This window comes from Canis aureus, chromosome 8 (genome assembly GCF_053574225.1).
Source record: "Canis aureus isolate CA01 chromosome 8, VMU_Caureus_v.1.0, whole genome shotgun sequence".
NCBI lineage: Eukaryota > Metazoa > Chordata > Mammalia > Carnivora > Canidae > Canis > Canis aureus.
This window is the reverse complement of record NC_135618.1, coordinates 25884472-25903670: the sequence shown is the minus strand read 5'-3', so window position 1 is coordinate 25903670 and position 19199 is coordinate 25884472. Positions and strand designations below refer to the sequence as shown.

The following is a 19199-nucleotide window of genomic DNA, read 5'->3' as shown; positions in this document are numbered from 1 at the left end:
TCATGATCCCAAAGCTCTGGAATCGAGCTCTGCCCTGATACAGGTGTTGGACTTCCTGCTCAGTGGGGAGTCTGCTTCTCCCTCTCCCTCTGCCTTTCCCCATGCTCATACTCTCCCCCCCTCCTCAAATAAACAAATAAATATTTAAAAAGCAGAATTCTCATTAAAAAATCATTGGAGGATTCTGAACATGATCAGAATTATGTTTTGCAAGAAGGAAGCAGATATAAAGAGTCAAGTTATATAATTATTTTGATATTTTAGATCAAAGTTAAATGAGAGATTAATGGCAAAAATGAGAATCCAGCGGGAGGAACACATGTTAGGAATATTATGGAGGCAAAATCCACACAATTCATAAGCTCAAGACATGTGGTGAGGAGGGCAGAATGGGGAATCAGACCCAAGGTCAATATTCAAGCCTGGTTTTCTGGGATTATGGTACAGCTACCCAAGAAATGGGAAGGTGCGTGGAGCAGCGAGAGAGATGCTTATGGACATGTTGGATTTGAAGTGCTGGTTGGGATGTCAGGCTGATGTCCAGCAGGCAGCTTGGAAAAAGAGATAATGGTTTAGAGGAAAGCCTCACAGAGATCAACATAGCAGGGAGCTAAGAGCTACATTGGAGAGAATGTTGGAAAAGGAAGGGAAGAAAAAAAAATTAAAAAAAAAAAAAAGGGAAAGAAAGAAAGCTGCTCCTCAGGGAATCTCTGCATTCCAAGACAAAAGAAGGATGAAGTCAGAAAACTGTTTAAGAGAAGCCAAGAAACTCAAGAGGAATAATTTTTGAGAGTGATTAATATCCAAAACCAAAAGCTGATTCAAAATTAATTCTGCGAAAAGGCCATAAATTTGATAACCAAAGTCTTGCTAACAAAACGTTTGGACGCAGGAAGTCAGCCTGAAAGTCACTGAGGAGTGACTGGTGACTCCAGTGTGGTTCACCATGTGTGGTGGACAGCAAGGCAAGGAATATTGACTCTTCTTTGACAAAATCTAATCTTTAAAAGAAAAAATATGACATTTTCTTTATGTTATATATTATAAGAATATGCTTTTTTAATTGTAGGAATAAGTCTAATTGCTTATTTGCAGAGGACTTTATGGAAGGGAAACGATATAAGTGAAAAGAATAAAAGTTGAAGAGAAGATAGCTAGCTGACTAAAAACAGTCACTTGAGAACCATGATCTTCTCACCACATTTTCCTTAAGAGAGTCCTCTGGTGAAATCAACCAGTATGGCTTAGTTAATACTGAGCTTCAGTTGGACAGGCAATTAATAGTAAGATAAAATGGTAGGACTGCTGCTATAGTTTGCACATTGTTAAAAATTTAAACATCAAAATTAACCTTCCATGCCTTTCAAATACTAACATTTATGAGCACATTACAAAGCAAAATGCAAAGAAACAGAAAAAGTAAATTAAGAATGTGTAAATATTAAACATCATTTACCAAATTATTTATAGATTCAATTAATGAAAGTAAAACATTATTAAAATAAAGTACTAGAAAAAAGGAAGACAATTTTTAAGACAAACTGAAAGCAAAATATTATTTGTTTTTATAACTTTGTAATCGTAAGAGACAGCTTCATTCAATCCATTTTGTTGTAATTTTTTTAACTGTCAATAAGCTCTTTCCACATCTACATGGTCAGGAAAACCATGCAGAGGAGGTTATAAACTATTTCTACATATTTTCCTCTGATTTTCCCATCTTCAAATAATTCTACTTCTTGATTTAAGAATCTTTATTACCTTTTTTTTCCCCAGGAATTACAGTTTTTAAAATGAAAATAGAGCTCTACTTTCTATTTCTCTTGTTAAACAATTCAATTTTAACATCTTTAATTGTATGTACTTGGAGATTTTATAAAGATTTTATTTATTTATTTTAGAGAGAGGGAGAGCACAAACAGGGGAAGGGAGAAGTAGACTCTCCACTGAGCAGGGAGTTTGTCACAGGCCTCAACAGGGCGCTCAACAGGGGGCTAGACCCGGGGTGGGGGGGTTGAACCCAGGATGCTGAGATCATGACCTGAACCAAAACAGATGCTTAACTGACTGAGCCATTCAGACACCTCTGTAGTTGGAGATTTTTATACAGTTACCTCTCTCACTTTCAAAATTGTCTTATTTATAAGATACCAGAGAAGGATTATTCTAGTAGTAAAAATTTGCAGCACCATGATGTGTTGGCTTATTATGACCATTTGAGAATTGTAGACCATTTTCTTGGTTAATCCTTTTCATATTACTAGAACAATTAAATTAGTAGTTTTATTCTAACAGTGTAAAATGAATTCAGAATGAAAAAATAAAATGATACTATACAAACAAAATACTAGTACCTTGGTACTTTAAATTAGTGTCATATAGTTGAATTCTGAAATACCAAAAACTCACTAAATAACATTTCTAACAATATCATAATTCTTATGTCTTTAAAAAATGGCATTCAATGAGGTGGGCTTTTCTAAAGGAGGCACTCTGTGTAAAAGAGTTCAAATTAACATAATACTCTGTAATATTCTGTAATTTAATTATTATGATTCTATCATACACTATTAAAACTGCAGGGATCCCTGGGTGGCTTAGCGGTTTAATGCCTGCCTTCGGCCCAGGGCATGATCCTGGAGACCCGGGATCGATTCCCGCTCCAGGCTCCCTGCATGGAGCCTGCTTCTCCCTCTGCCTGTGTCTCTGCCTCTCTCTATCTCTGTGTCTTTCATGAGTAAATAAATAAATTCTTAAAAATAAAATAAAATAATTGCTGAGGTGCTCTTTAGGGGAAGTGATTCTCTTGCCACTGAGTTTTTGTTTTGTTTTGTTCGTTACATTAGACTGAGATGCCAGATGTCCACAGGAATATATACTAATATTTTAACAATTGTGTTTTTCTTATTTGAATTATTTATGAGATTTAAAATAAATTATCATTTAAAGTATTGTGTTTCATTTGGAGAAAATGATTTGTTATTTTGCATTTGTAACATTTCATTTAACATGTGACAGTAAATGATATATATGTAAAAGTAATTCTATTTAAAGAGTCCCCATTTTCTTTTTATTAAATTAATTAATTAATTAGTTAATTAATTTTGAGAGAGAGGGGGATGGAGGGGCACAGGGAGAGGGAGAGAGAACTCAGCATCATGGAGCCTGGCTTGGAGTTCCGTCTCATGACCCTGAGTTCATAATCTGAGTGAAATCAAACAGTCCAGCGCTTAACTGATTGACCTACCCAGGTGGCCCTCAAGAATCCTTTTAATAATTTAATGTCATATGGGGAAAACCACAAAAAAATTAAGATTGCATATTACAATTTAGTTTTCAAGGTCTTTTATTTATTTTCTATTTTTAATTTCATTTACTTTCTCATATTTATCCTATCTATGTACCAGCAATAATCGTGCCTCGGATAAACCTCATTGGCTGTGATACTGCCACTGCTCAAAGCTCTATCTATCTATCTATCTATCAGAAAACCCACACATATTCATACACATATACATGTAGATATTTTGACTCCACACTTCTGCTTGAAAGTTTGTTCCATCTAGAATAACTGAGTCTGTCCGTTCCATCTTTTCAAATCTCATCCATTCTTCAATATACTGTACAAAACCTACCAGTTCTATAAATTTTCTGAACATCATTGCATGAAATCCTCTGCCCTTCTTTTGAATATTTTGTCTTTAACATTTGTATTATTTGTTTACTAAATACATGCTTCCTCCTCACAGTTCTTAGAAGTATGCTTAAACAGTTAAATACACTTCCACTGCTTACATATTTTCATTTAACTTTTACACACAAGTAAATTGTAAAATTATTATTTTAAAAAATATTTTCTTTTTAAGTAGATCCCTACACTCAACGAAGGGCTTGAACTCACAACCCCAAGATCAAGAGTTGCATGCTCTACCAACTAAGCCAGCCAGGTGCCTATAAATTGTAAAATTATTAAGAACAGAGTGCTTCCTGAGCAAATCTTTATCAAGTTGACTCCTAATTGTCTTTTGCAAAAACTAGCAAATACGACATAAACAATACATACAACATAAACAAAATCTACACTGTCATGTCTTACATTTCATATGGGAAAGTATGTATGTATATCACATGTGTATGTATATATATGTATATATAATTGTGGTATATATTTTATATAGATACTTTAATAATAGTAAAATATAATAACTTAATTCTGATTGGCCCATTACAACTTTTCAAAATTCATTCTCCTCTATTGTTTTGTGACTTTTAATAACTTGGGAGGGTGAGTGACTGACATTATACTCCTTGCTCTGTTTAGGAGAAAACTAATAGGCAGAAGATTATAACTCAACTATAAAAATTTGATCATTATTACTTAAAATTAATTGGAGAGGCACCACAACAGGGCCTAGGAGACTTCTAATCCAGTGCCACTCAAACTATGTTTAGTGAAAGATCAGTTTCACACTCCCAATCTGTCACCAACTATTATTTTTAAATAATATAATAGAAATGAATTACCTTAAAAAATATATATATATATACACAAAACACAAATCCATTTTTTAAATTATTTGGTCCAATAGCCATCAAGTGACTTCAATAAATAGCTTTAAGGTCTGAAATGGTTTTCCTCAATGTGCTTATCATTTTGGATGGCGAACAAATAGGACACCGACCATCTCCAGCCTCTGGACCTCACTTTGAGTATTGTCTGTGTCAATCATGACATATCCCTTCTAAGAGAATCATCCTCATCCAGAACATCTGCCACCTAAGTGGCCCTGTTTACTCAGAAGTGATCTCTGTCGTCCACCATTTACAGCTGATTGGATTGAGACCAAAGAATGGCTGGCCAGGAAACTATGAACTGCAGCCAGGCTTGAAAAGATGAGCTGGACCCATGAGGTTTTATCTCTGTATTTAGGTCTAAGAAGTAAAAAAAAAAAAAAAAAAGGATTTTCTGTGACAGTCCAAAGTTTGTACATGCTTAAAATATGAGCTAGCAGAAACTCTGAGTAAGCCGTGCAAGATGGATTGGGACAGAGAAGAAAGAGGAAGATATGAAATACAGCTGAGTCATATTAATAGTGGCTCACGAAAGATTCAAAAACTGCTGATGCTGAGGCACAAAAAGCTGCCATAATTCTAGAATTACCTTTCAACTCCAATATTCCTTAGCCCCAGGCTTTAAATAGCATTTTCTTTCAATGTCCTAAGATACATATCCCATACTTCTTGCAATGTACATATATATCCTAACTGGCATAAATAGGTCTCTGAATTATTCAAGAAATTTAGTTTATCTAAGACATAGTTCAAGGCTTTTTCCATTATACCTAATAAGCTTATGTCAGGAACAACAGATGCCACATTTGAAAGACAAGTTGTTAGTGCATACACCTCTAACTGACTTTCAGTCTGCAATGAGATCGTGAGCAAAACTGGTCTCATCAGGTGCAATTCTGGTGCCAAATATCCGTCTCCTTCCTACCTATATATCTACTTCTCAATTTCTTTGTTTCCAACTTACTCTTGAAGAATATTAATTACAAAATTTTCCATAGTTAATTATAATCTGATTTTGCTCAAGCAGGGAATCCCTTCAAATTTATATCCAATTATTTCAGTAATGGAGGAGCCTCCACAGTTTACCTGCCCTCTGCATGTACTCCAATTTGCAGAGCTTTTTAGAAGCAGACCACTGGTCTAATGGACCAGATATGTGCCTCTAGTGTGTATGAATACAGATACATATTATGCGTTAGTGGTTTCTGGAATCAACCCTGAAATCAAAGGTACATGTTTGAGATTGAGTGCATAGTGATTCTCAAAACATGTTTTATTGCCCCAGTGCTTTTTTTTCTTGATGAACATGTTGAGATTATTTTTATCTCTTTAGCTATATTAAAATACCATACTTGCTTAATAGTAAGAAGTATTTGTTAGTCGAAAAATGGAAGCATAACTTCTTTTATTATTCTCTAGTATATTCTAGATTTTAAATGACTTCATAATTAAATGATTTATGTCAGAGGTTGACAATATGGGGTCTTAGATTAAAACAAGCCCCATGTAATCTTATTGAGCCAGTAGGTCACAAAAATAAGGGAAATTGTGTTTGAGTCACAGGAGAGAAGAGATGTTGGATAGATCTGTGAAATACTTTATGTTGTAGTATCAGCTGATTGATAGCAGTGATTCTCAGAAGGGTTCCAATATTATGCCTTTTAAAAGCTGGAGATTAGTGCAACCATGGTGAACAGCACAGCAACACTCTGGCAATGAAAAAAGGGTCAGGGCTGGCAAAATGTGGCAGGTGTCAAAATAAAAGGTTAGGCTCTGTGCCTGGGGACCCATCTGTCAGATATAAGTATGATAAGCAATTAATGTATTTATTTATATTGCTCATGACAAACCATGTATTCCATAAAAGTGGTCAATTTAAACATCCTCCACTGTTCACTAAAAATTAGAATTAATATAAAAATAAAAATTTCAAGACAGAAAGCAAGGTCTAATAATGAAATGGTTTATTTAAATAAATAAGCAAAGGTTTGAAGAATTCTAGTAGTCTGCATTGAAGGATTAAATCCATTAAATATAACATTTTAATAATATAGTGTTTATATTCAGGACTTACAAAACCAATGTTTATTTTGCAAGATAATTTTGGCAACATTCCTTGTAAGTTCAGGATGCTTTATATTCATTAGATTATGCTCATAATCTAATAATAAAGTGAAGCCCAGAAAAATTGTGAGGAAATAAAAATTTAGAAATCTAATATATGTCTTACATTTTCTTTAAATGTTTTGTTCACAACCTTGTCATTATTAGAGCTTTCATTTTCACTTTGTGACTAATCCTGACTCCGCTTTATTTATTATTTATTTAGCTTTCTCACTACTTCTGCTTTACAATCTGTTTAAACTAGATTATGTTTATATTTAACATTCACCAGTGATACTTTTTTTACAGATAAAATACATTGTAACTTTTTAATAATAATCATAAACTTTTTAAATGTTATTTTATGTTACTGGTAATTCAATATCTAACCCAGAATTATTAATAAAAACAGATCTACTAAGTTTTATGCAAAAACTGACCCTTCCGAAATTTTTCCCTTAATGAAGTTAAAGCTCTGAATTATCATGTTTTAGGGGGATCCCTGGGTGGCTCAGCGGTTTAGCACCTGCCTTTGGCCCAGGGCACAATCCTGGAGTCCTGGGATCGAGTCCCAAGTCGGGCTCCCAGCATGGAGCCTGCTTCTCCCTCCTCCTGTGTCTTTGCCTCTCTCTCTCTCTCTTTCTCTATGTCTATCATAAATAAATAAATAAATCTTTTAAAAAAATATCATGTTTTAGTAACTGAAACTCACACCTAATCGTAATACCAAAATTTGAAGAGAAACAACATGTAATTCTATAATGTAATATGCTCTACAGAAGGAAAATTCAAGTTCCTTCATTGTAGGGGGAAAAATGCCAATATGACTATGTTATTGCCAAGTTGCACATCCTGTCTGCTAAGTGATGAAATTTAACAAGTAAAGCCACTGTAATAGTAAAGAGAATCATTTGGCTTTGGAAAGAATGGAGATATTATGTTCAGTTGATTTATTTTCTTTGTGTTGAAGCAATATATATGCCATAAGTATATTCCATTTATTAGAGGGATATTGGTTAAGCTTTAAGTCAATGATTCTTCTCCCCAGAATTCCTCTGTAGTGCCTGACATCATTATATTCTTAAACTATTTACTATTGCTAATATCAAACTTAGCTTCCCATGGTTTAATGTTAGAGTAGGAGTTGAGGAAGGAAAGGTAAATTTAAAAAAAGATACAAACTAAAAACTGTTTTTTATGTTCCACTTAATGGAACTTGCATGACTTACAAATTATGTTTGCAATTTAATTATAATTAACTGTTATTAAAGTCAAATTAATTCATGGCTTTATTTCCTGATTGAATTCAATGTTTTTCCTATTTCCAATTTTATTTTCATTTGAACCTCAATCATCTAAGTTAGCTCTGTCTCCTATCTATTTCCTCTCATTTGCTTGGATGCCCTTGAAAATGAATCAGGTCAGAAAAATTCCTTATTTACTATTCTAAACAACTCTTCAAAACCCTGGGATATGCTACATAATAAAAATAATAATTTCAACAGAAAGTCAAGATGTCACTGAATTTTGCCATAGAACCACAAGAATAATACCTCAGACAGAAGGTAAGATTTTTGTTTTACTTCTGGACAGTGAGAATTATCCATTTCAAGTTAGTTCTTTCAAAGCATATATGGGAAGAAAACATACATTGGGTCTCATTTTGTGAAAAGAAAAATCAACTTAATTTTTACTTTTATTTTTCTACAGAAGTATATGAGAACAATTTTGCTGTGTATATATTTACTTCAATTCAGCCATTTGGAGAAATTATGAAAATTCTGATGAGTTTTAAAACTCATAGTACAAACACGCATTGATCTATCATCACAGGTATGCTTTCATAAATTTCATCTTCTCAATCAGATATAAATTCACACCAATTTGTAAAATTGTTTCCTTTATTTTTTAAAACTCAACACATATATGATTACTTGGGAAAAATAAATTTTCTCATTTGTCATTTTTTCAATCCATGGTAATGGTAAATGGTATTTAAAAGTACCTTAATTATTTTAACAATGGATGAAAATTCTTAGTATAAAATCTGTTATGTGAATGAAATACCCTAAAACAATTTCATTTCATATTGTGAAAAAAAACCTATTATTTTCAAAAGTTCTATCATTTCTTTTTTTTTTTTTTTTCTTTTGAGAGAGAAGGAGGGAAAGAGAGAGAGAAAGCATAAGCGTGAGGGGAGAGGAAGAGGGAGACAGAGACTCTTAAGCAGGCTCCACACCCAGCTCAGAGCCTGATACAGGGCTTTATCTCATGACTCTGAGAGCATAACCTGAGCTGAAATCAAGAGTTGGACACTTAGCCAACTGAACCACTCAGGCACCCCCGTTGTTTCCATATTTTTAAGATGTGTTTCCATCAAACAGAAAATTATGTTTTTCATCACATAAAATAATGTTGAGTCTCACCCATTGTCAAGGCATCATTATATCCCCTTCTCAGACTCTCTATATTTGTTTCTCCTATAGTTTTTTAAAATTGATTAACCACTCATACAAACAGAAGGTAAGTACTATGATTTTCCTCATTTACAGATAAAGATACTCTATTACAGAGAGTTTAAATAATTCATACAATGTGAACCCAACTTATTTTAGTAATTAGATTTCTATCTACTTACTTGCTTAAACAAGGAATGCCAGTATGTCAAAGAAATAAAGAGCAGAAGTCTGAAAGCCATGCCATGAGGTAAGAAGAAAAAAACTATAAAAAAAAGAAAATAAAGTAAAAAGAAGCAGTCTGAAATAGCAAAGGGATTTGTTGTGGGTCAACCATAAAGATTTTAAGATAAAAAGCAGCAGCAGAATATGAATAGAAGCCAACATTGGCAAAAATTATGAAAGCTTAGGATGGGAATGGAAATGGAAGACCAATGGAAATGATGAGGGAAGAAACATAATTCTTCTTGGCCTCTCACATATGCTTATTGAATAATTCTGAGACTAGAGTCCTTACATTAGTTTCTAAAAGATGACAGAGGTGGATCTATGTTTCTGGCATTAAAGATGTTACTGACATCCATGATTTTTGTGATTTGTTAGGTGAATAGATTATTACTTTGGAAGCCATTATTGTTTGACACTTTAGAAGATGGACTTTGTAGGCAACCAGGAGCTGAAGTCCTGGCTCCCCAACTTACTGTGATTTCGATCTTGGCAGTGGTATGCTAGAGTAACCTCCTACAGGCTCCTGATTGATGATTATGTGCATCTCTTCCCAACATCATGTTCAGTGACATCATACTGGTAGTTTAAAATCAGCCAAGTTGAAATTATTTATATCCCCAAAAGTGGCAAACCCTATAGATCTAGTCTTTATTCTTCATGTGCCTGGTTACCAGCACAGCGCTGGACCTTGGGCAAATTTCCTAACCTTCTTGAGCTTTAGATTTTTTTTCCTTTGAAAAGAAAAAAAAATTGTTATAACAGGTCTTCTTAGGATTCTGCAGACCTTCCAATGGATGATATATTTCATATATCTAGTAAACATCAATAGTGGTAGCACTCTAGTTATTTAATTCAGCTTATTGCACAGAATATTGAACAATTTTGCTTTTCCAGCACACTAGAAAGCATTTCAATTAGTTCATTAAAATTCTAGGAGAGAAAGATTTGTAAAAATTATTTTACTGACTTTACAGGTAAAATGGTTTTCCTTACGTAAGATTTTTGTAAAGAAACAATTGCTAACACTTGCATGTGATTTCTTCTGTATGGTTAGTTTAGAAAATTTCTGCTTCCTATAGTTACTCATACATGGAAGCTCAAGGGCACCTCTTGGGGTTTTAACCCATTATTTACTGAATGAGATTAAATGCATGGCTTCAGTTATTCAAAACTTCTTGGTAAGTTAATAAAAAGACTGATTCTGGCTATACACCCCACTGTTTGAAAAGCTCAAACAAAATTCTGAGCCGGAGGCTACCATATCTATCAAGATGACAGGCGGTGTGTATACCTTGAAACTTTAAAGGTAGGCACTGCAGGAAATAGGAATTTAAGAAAGGATTAACCAGTCTAGAGATAACCTTGCTTAGTTGCCTCGCTAACATTTCTCTCATCTAGGTAGTCTTTGATGTAGATTATTTATTCTCAAGATTGTTGTTTCATTTCCAGGCCTTGGAATAAAATTCTTCAGAATATTTTAATTTAAATTTTTGTTATTTATTTATGTTTGTTTAATTTATTTATTTTTGAGTTGGCTCCATGCCCACTGCAGGGCTTGAACTCATGACCCTGAGATCAAAAGCTGCATTCTCTACTGACTAATATAATATTTTAAAAAGAGTTATACATACACATTTTCCACTATACTTCACAAAGCATGAAGATTATATTATTTAAGATATTTTAAAATTCATTTAAGTAATTTTGTAGTAGGAAAAGAAACAACTGAACTTGAATTCTAATGTCCTCTATTACTTTAAAGATGTTGTGGTAGATTGTTTACAAAGATGACTAAAATAATTCCATCTTCTCTCTGTATACGTACTCTTTGCAATACGACTTTGCTTTTCTTCTTACCAAGAGGTGACTTATGGTTTCTCTACTCTTTCAGTCTAGCCTGTACCAAGTGGCTTGCTTTGGACAAAGCAAAGATGATGAAAACAGAGGTTTGAAAAGCATTTACACTTTAGGGTTGGCTGTGTTTGCTGCCCTGAGACACTATGAAGCAGCTTGAACTAGTTTCCTGGAGAATGAGACCACATGGGGTAGAGATGAGCCATACTAACTGAGGATACTTAGACCAATCAAGGTGCCAAACACCAGACACATGAACAAGCCCATTCGAAATCATTCAATTTCAGAAAACCTGTCTGCTACCTAGACAACCAATTTACTATTCCACAGAATTATAAGGAAAAATAGAATAGTTGTTGTAAGCCAGGGATCAGCCAATCTAGATCTCATGGGCCAAATCACACGTTCTTGAGAATAGTTTAATTGGAACATGGCCAAATTCATTTGCTTATGTACTGTCTCCTGCTTTTATGCTATAATGACAGAATTGAGTAGTTGCAACAGAAACTGTATGCTTGCAAAGCCTAAAATATTTGTTATCTTCTCCTTTATACAAAGAGTTTGCTGATCCAGTTTTAAGCCCCTTAGTTTTGGGGTGGCTTGTTAAGTAACTATAGAAAAAGAGCACAGATTTATTTTCAAATAAAGAATATGCCTCATTTCTTATTAAACTAATAAAGTTCTATGTGAAAAATTACAGGCATTATTTTGAGGGAGTCAATAGTCTCTTTTATGGCAAAAGCAATACCATTCAGTTTGCATTTATAAAGTACAGTTATGAAGACTGCTAGTTGTACACGAATATCTGGTCTTCCCTTTTTCCATAGTAATACAATTGGAGCTGGGAATGTAGCCACCCCGTCAGAGATTATATTATGAGCTCAATTCTCAATTATGTGTGACCACAGGCCAAGGTTTCCCCCTGTAGACTACAAATGGAAGTGATGTATGCATTTTGTGGGCCCACTAACTAGAACTTATAGCAACCTGATTTATCATGTAAGCGGCAGAATGTCCTAAGAGAATGGAAGAGTACATAATGAAGAGAACCTCAGTCACTGGAGGTGGAATAGAGCCACCCTCCAACTTGGACCACTCATCTTAGACTAGTAACATGAGAGAGAAATAAACTTGAAAATTCCTTATGAGCTACTGAATTATTTTTAGGTGTCCTTTTTTGTAGCAGGTTACTCTTATCCTAACTAATACAGTACTCTTATACAACATACTTGGTTAGAAAATGATTCAGTGGGTAAACACTGCATCTTGGGTCAAAAATTCTAGGATATTTTGAAAGACTTTGCCCCAATTTTCTGAATTGGCCAAAGGCTAGTCAGTTATAGTAACTGTGATTTTGTTTCCCCAGATAAAAATATATAACTCCAGATAGGCTAAGCAGGAGTTTTGAAACTGACCTTTCTAATTTCTACTTCTACCAAGGAAGAGGACCGCAATAACTGGTGATTGCCCTAGGCATGTGTCACTTTAGTCCCAGGAAATGCTTATATACCAACATAGTGCCTTAGGTAACATCATGGGAAATAATCAAGGTGAGTTTTTGGCACTTGGAGAGCTAGGGATAGTTTTCCCTTGAAAAGACACATGTATTCCATTTTGAGACAATTAGAAGAAAATTGGGAAAGAAAATTTTAGTTACATTCTGAATATATACTCAATGGTGGCAGCCAGTAAGTTTCAAGTTTTAGGGTAAATGAGGGAAACTTGTTTAGCATGCAGATTTGAATTAGCTCTCTCCCTCTCCTCATACTCCCAGAAATTACGTTTTAAGTAGGACTAGTGGTGGAGATCTACCATGTAAGAATGGAGGTCACTGACTCTTTGAGAAATCAGAGCCACAGCAGAAATTAAATTCAGATAATAAGACTCAGCTCCAGGAATTGGAACTTGATGTGGCAAATAAATTCTGGAGAAGAAGAGTTACATCAAGATGTCCAAAAGAAATATTTTATGAACGATTTTGTTGAAAAACTAACAAGGAAGAATTACCAAACACACCAGTGAAAATGAAATTGGCCCATTTCCCCTGTAAACTGTTCAGCATTCAGTAAGTTTAAAAGTTAAACTTCCTTTAGAAGTTATATTAGGTGCTTTCATTATACTCCATAATTTCTAGATCAGGGGAAGTAACACATTAAGTTTAAATATCTAATTGTGTGTTTTCCCTGCTAGATTAAAGGTTCTGTAAGGAAAGAAATTGTTTTTCTTGTTCACCAGAGTATCCACAGTTTATTAAGATGCTAAGAACATGCAAAAAGACTTACCTAACGCTTATCAAAGGAATAAATCTCTGAATGGAAAATAGCTGGTTGGTTTCACCAATATAGGAAATGGACATGAACAGCAATGAGACCAGGTGAAAATTGCCTTAAAAATGTGCTTATATTAAACAGATAATGACTTAAGCATGATAGACCCAACAGAAGTAGGTTCAGGAGATAATGTTGGGTCATGTCCCCCTGAGGACATTCTAGTTTGGAGGAAGGAGGACATTTTAGCCCAGAGCCAAGGATTGGAGATAAAAACCCTTATTCAGACCAATCTTCCTGCAAGGACTATATGTAGCTTTGGGGAAGAGACTTTGAACCACTTTGATTTTCTGCTCTGTTATTCTTCTATAATTACTGTGGCTATTCTTCTATTTTATTAAATATTCTTTTGGATAACATAGAGGATAATGTGCTTGTGAGGAATGGAGCTGAGGTTTCGATTTCCCAGCTATCAGATAAGTGATGTCCCAGATAGTAGGATCCAAACTTGAACAAAGAGAAGCACAACTAAAATGTGGAATCTAAAAAAAGTCAAACTCATAGAAACACAGAGTAGAATGGTGGTTGTTCAAGGTGGGTAGTGTAGGAAATAGGGAGGTTGGTCAATAGGCACAAAATTTAAGTTAGAAATTGAATAAATTCTAGGGATCTAATCTATAGCATGGTGACTATAATGAATAATACCATGTTATGTACTTGAAACTTGCTAATAGAGTAGATCTTAAGTGTTCTCACTACAAACAACATAAATTATAACTATGTGAGATGGTAGATATGTTAGCTTAATTGCAGTTATCATTTCATGATATATATTTGTAATCATCACATTATATACCTTAAAATATATATGTGTGTGTGTGTATACATATAGATACACACACACACATACACACACACACATATACAATTTTTATTTGTCAAATTATACCTTAATACAGCCGGGTTGGGGAAATACAAGTAACTTAAAACATAATCCATCTCTCCAGATTATGTTTTTGACACAATTGTTTAACATTTTAACATTTAACTAAAATATATTATTTGTCTACTTCAAAACTCAGGTTTTAGGGTACCGTGTATTCCAAGAATAAAAGAGAAGAGAAATGAAGGACATTAATATATTAGAGGAGAAAATAGTAGAAGCTCGTAAAAAAAGGTACAAATGTAGGCTGAAGTCATTTAACCTCTCCTCTACCTGGATCTCATTAGTAAAATTAGGAGGCAGGATGAAATAATTTATAAGGTTGCTATCAGCTTTAAAATTTTTATGAGTTCAGAGCCTTTAAAACATGGTGTCTTCAGCAAAAAATACCACTGCAAATTTTTTTTCAATATTCCCTTTTACCTATAATGGAAACAAGTTAAAAATAATAGGCCTAATGTTCACAAATCCATTAAATATTTACTACTTACTCTCTTGATGACCATTTTGATTCAATACATGGTATGTATAAATCATCAATATTTTCAAAATTTAAAAATGTCCATGAAGGAATTTTTTAGCTTCTGTGATGGCTTTGAACTAAAGTATAATATACCTTCCTGTTTGTGTAAGTGTTTTTATGCTTATCATTTGTCAGTAAGCCTAAGAATCTAAGTACAATATTATATATACATGCTAAGTGCTTCGTTTATCATTATAATTTCCCTCTTGAATTGCAAATTGCATAACTTCTCTAGGGTTCCCCCATTTATTTTTAAAATGTTGGTATCCAGGTAACAACCAAAAAAAGGAACTTCTTCAAATCATGTGGTATGCTAACACTGAAAATAAAATGAATTATTTCCCTTGAGGGAAATGTTATTAAGGATAAAGAGGAGACACAGACAGATAGATAGATAGATATTGTTTATACATAAATAATGTGCTAATACTATTTTATAGTTTTATAAATTTTTCTTATTTAATTCTATGTCATTCTTAATATTTTTCTTTTTTTAATAAAAATTATCATTTATTTTTCTTCTTAATGACATGCCTTCTTTTTTTTGTATTTTGTATAAATACTCCCTAATATTCCTAGTTCTTTATACTAGATGTTGTACAGTAAATATTTCTTGATTGATTAACCGTTTCAAGACTGCTTCCAACACTTCCTTCCCATCCTCAATGTGACAGTGTCATATATCTTAACAGTCTTCCACCCCCACTTCTTCTAGGGGCATAGGATGTAATTGTGGCCAATGAGACACAAGGTAGCATCTTCTAGAAAGATTTTTCCACACTCTTCAGAAAAAGGAAGAGATGACTTTCATCCAACCTTTGAACAATTTATGAGAAGAGTTGGAAGCTGCTGTACCCATCTTGTAAGGCTAGAGAGAATAACACATTCTAAGGAAGACAGAGTAGAGAGTCTCTGAACCAACCCTGTACCACCCTACCTCTATATAAGTTCCTGATAGGTGACATAATAAATCTTCCACTTTTAGTTGGATCTTCTGTTTATTGCAACTGAATTTGCTACACTCATTGTTTCTTTATTTCCAATCTCCATGTACATAAACACTCCCTTCTTATAGAGCCTACTTATCTGAAATCTTAGGTAAGAGTAAGATAGCACAACAGCACGGTTTCCTTTGAGGTCACAGGTCTAAGTACTACCCCAATTATATAATAATAATAATAATAATAATTAATTAATAATAGTAATAATAGAAACAGCTCACAATTATTGAGTGCTTTCAATGAATAAAAAGCACAATGTGCTACAAACTTCACATGAATTAATATTTACAACGAATCTATAAAGTAGGGAATAACATTATTTCTACGTTTAAAAATGCAGAAAACATGGCAAAAAGATTATAAGTAACCTGACAAGATCCCACAGCTAATAAATGAATAAACTCAAGGTCTGACTGGAATGAGGCAGTAATCATTATCTCTTAATGCATGTGTGTATTTAAGATACTGGCTATTTATGGATTTTTGGCAGCATGTAGGAATAAAATGAACAGGCTAGCATATCATCTTAGTGTTCTCTAAACTTGTCACTTATAGCTCTGTGAATGGACTACATTAATGATTTGCAGGTATGAGGGAGGTATATAGCATTGTATATATAGCATCTGCAATTAAAGAAGAACATTTATATGACATCTAGCAAGATGGATATTCCTCTATATTGAGAAAATTTTACATGTTCACTGGTGGTTTCAAAGTTGTAGACACATCACTTAACACAATGCCAAATTTCCCTGGACATACTATATACCCCTTCTATATTGAAAAAAATAGGTAAATTAAAAGGTAAACCACTCATCAAACTTATTATTTTAAATATTACTATCATCTTGATTTTGAGAATATAGGAGGCTCAGAATAGTAAAGTATGGTATTTTTTTACTAGACCAAAACAAGATCTTGAGTTAATAAAATTAGGTAATGAAATTATTTTTTTAAAAGATTTCATTTATTTATTCATGAGAGACACACAGAGAGAATCAGAGACATAGGAAGAGGGAGGAGAAGCAGGCTGTATGCAGAGAGCCTAATGTGGGACTTGATCCCTGAACTTCAGTATCCTGCCCTAAGCCAAAGGCAAACACTCAACCACGGATATTATTAAAACTTCTTTTTCTAAGTAATTTTATCAGTAATTAAGTAATTATGCTCTACTTAATAGAATGACCTTTAAAACTAATTTTAAAATTTTATGTACTATTTTGTCAAATAACATTCAATATACAAAATTTATATGTAATATTTGATATATACATATAACAGTAACAATATTTGATAATAAAAATTGTGCAGCATGAGAATAAAGTAGCCACAAACCTTTCGGCCAGCACAGTAAGTAGAATATTATGCATATCACTGAAGCAGTGCCTATGTTTTCCTCCTAACTCCCAAAGGTAACCAATATCCTGAATGGTGGTTTTATTGTTACTTTGCTTTTTCAAATAGTTTCTACCATAAATGTATTTATCTCTAGAATTTTAGCTTTATAATTTTGAGCTCATATAGTAGGAGCTTTATAAAATTTACACATGGTCTGTGACTTGCTTTTCTTACTCAAGTCTATGATTCTTAGATTCATGATATTGCATGTAGCTATAATCCGTTCATTTTAATGACTACATAATATTCCACTGGGTGCCTATACAACAGTGTTCTAATTCAGTCACTTTGAAAAAGCATTTTGGTTTTTTTGCAGTTTAAAAAAATTACTCTTAGTAATATGTTACTTGTGTATTCAAATTCTATTTTTTAAATTTCTACTTAATGTAACAATTTAAAGAGATGAATGGAGTCTTTCACTATGGTTGTGGATTTGTCATACTGTTGTTTCAGCCACTTTTGCTGTATATATTTTAAAAATGTTTATTAGATGCACACAAGAATTATTAAATCTTTCTGATGAATTTGTTTTTGTCATTATGCATTTAGTTATTATATTCCTAATTATGCTATTTTATTCATTGAAGTTTATCTTATCAGTTTTTAATAGATTTTTAAACTTAATATTTGCCTGCTGTATATTTTTATATATTTCTCTCAATTTTTCCATAACCTTATGTTTAACGGTGGCCCCTTAGAGGAGGGAATCTAAAAATATCTTTTTTGTTGATGTTTCGTCTATGTCTTAAATATGCTTGCCTAGAAAACAGAACCTTGAGGCAAAAGCTCATGCATAATAGCTTTCTTGGAGGTGCAATCCCAGAGAAGCAAGAGCGAAGGAAAAATTGAGGCTAATAAGAACTATATCCTGAGCAGGTCACAGCTCTACATCACAGTTGGCTGTTAATAGTTGCAGGAAATCTCAAGAGGAACTATATGAAACTGTTACAACTTGGAATAGTCTGTTGAGGTGAAGGAAAGGCAAACAATTTACTTGCTGGCTCCTTCTGATTACTATTTTTTGTTGGTTATAGTCCGTTCTATACAGTATTAGCTTTCCAAATTTCTGAGTTGTGTTTGCTGGCCCCTCTAGACAATATGCTGGTGAAGCCAGTGCCTCCAGGCATCCAATGCAGCCAATAGGCTGATGCAGTGTTTTTATGTCAGTTGGTGCAATGTGTGGAAGCACCTAAATTTGTGGCAATGAGGTGGATATATCCAGGGCATCACAACTGTGGAAGGTGAGAGTATTTGAGAGAGCTGCTCTCCTTCCACTTCATCACCAGAAAGGCAAGTGGCTGAGGCCTGAAGACATAGGTGGTGGTTTCATGCAGAATTCAGGTAGTGCATAAACTGAGCCCAGTACAGTCCATCTCTGCAATATTTGGATCTGCTTGCAGTCAATCTCATGTGAGTGTAATTGCCCATACTTTTTCTCTGAAAGCTGAAGTGCCAGTCCAATCTGTTTAGGAGGTAGCGAATCCTAGGAAACTGAAAGACTCAGAGTTTTAGCAGATCATAGTTATAGTTCTCACTGCTTCAGCTGGTCCAGTGTTGTAATGAAAAGATTTAAGGAATAAAAAGCGCAGAGAGAAAGTAATAGAAGTTCAGAGAGAAGAGAAAATGGCATTATGCTAGGTTTAGAATATATAAAACTTATAAGAATTTAGAAATTGTATGATCTCTAGTTTTTTTCCCTCATTTCATCCTCCTTCCACTAACCAGATGTCAAATATTTTTCACTTATTATGGAATTAATCTTTTTTCACATTTGCCCCTTAATACTTTTAGACTGAGAAATATATTTTTCAACCTCTCCTAAATGCAACGAAAATAGATTTGTTGTGTAATTTA

General features: G+C 33.7%; 1 protein-coding gene and 1 pseudogene across 5 annotated transcripts in view; both read right to left on the bottom strand.

The window, feature by feature from the left end:
* Positions 1-19199, bottom strand: part of LOC144318523 (uncharacterized) — a 118822-nt gene that overhangs the window by 25001 nt on the left and 74622 nt on the right. The window lies entirely within an intron of this gene.
* LOC144319864 (U4 spliceosomal RNA) lies at positions 3402-3464 on the bottom strand (annotated as a pseudogene).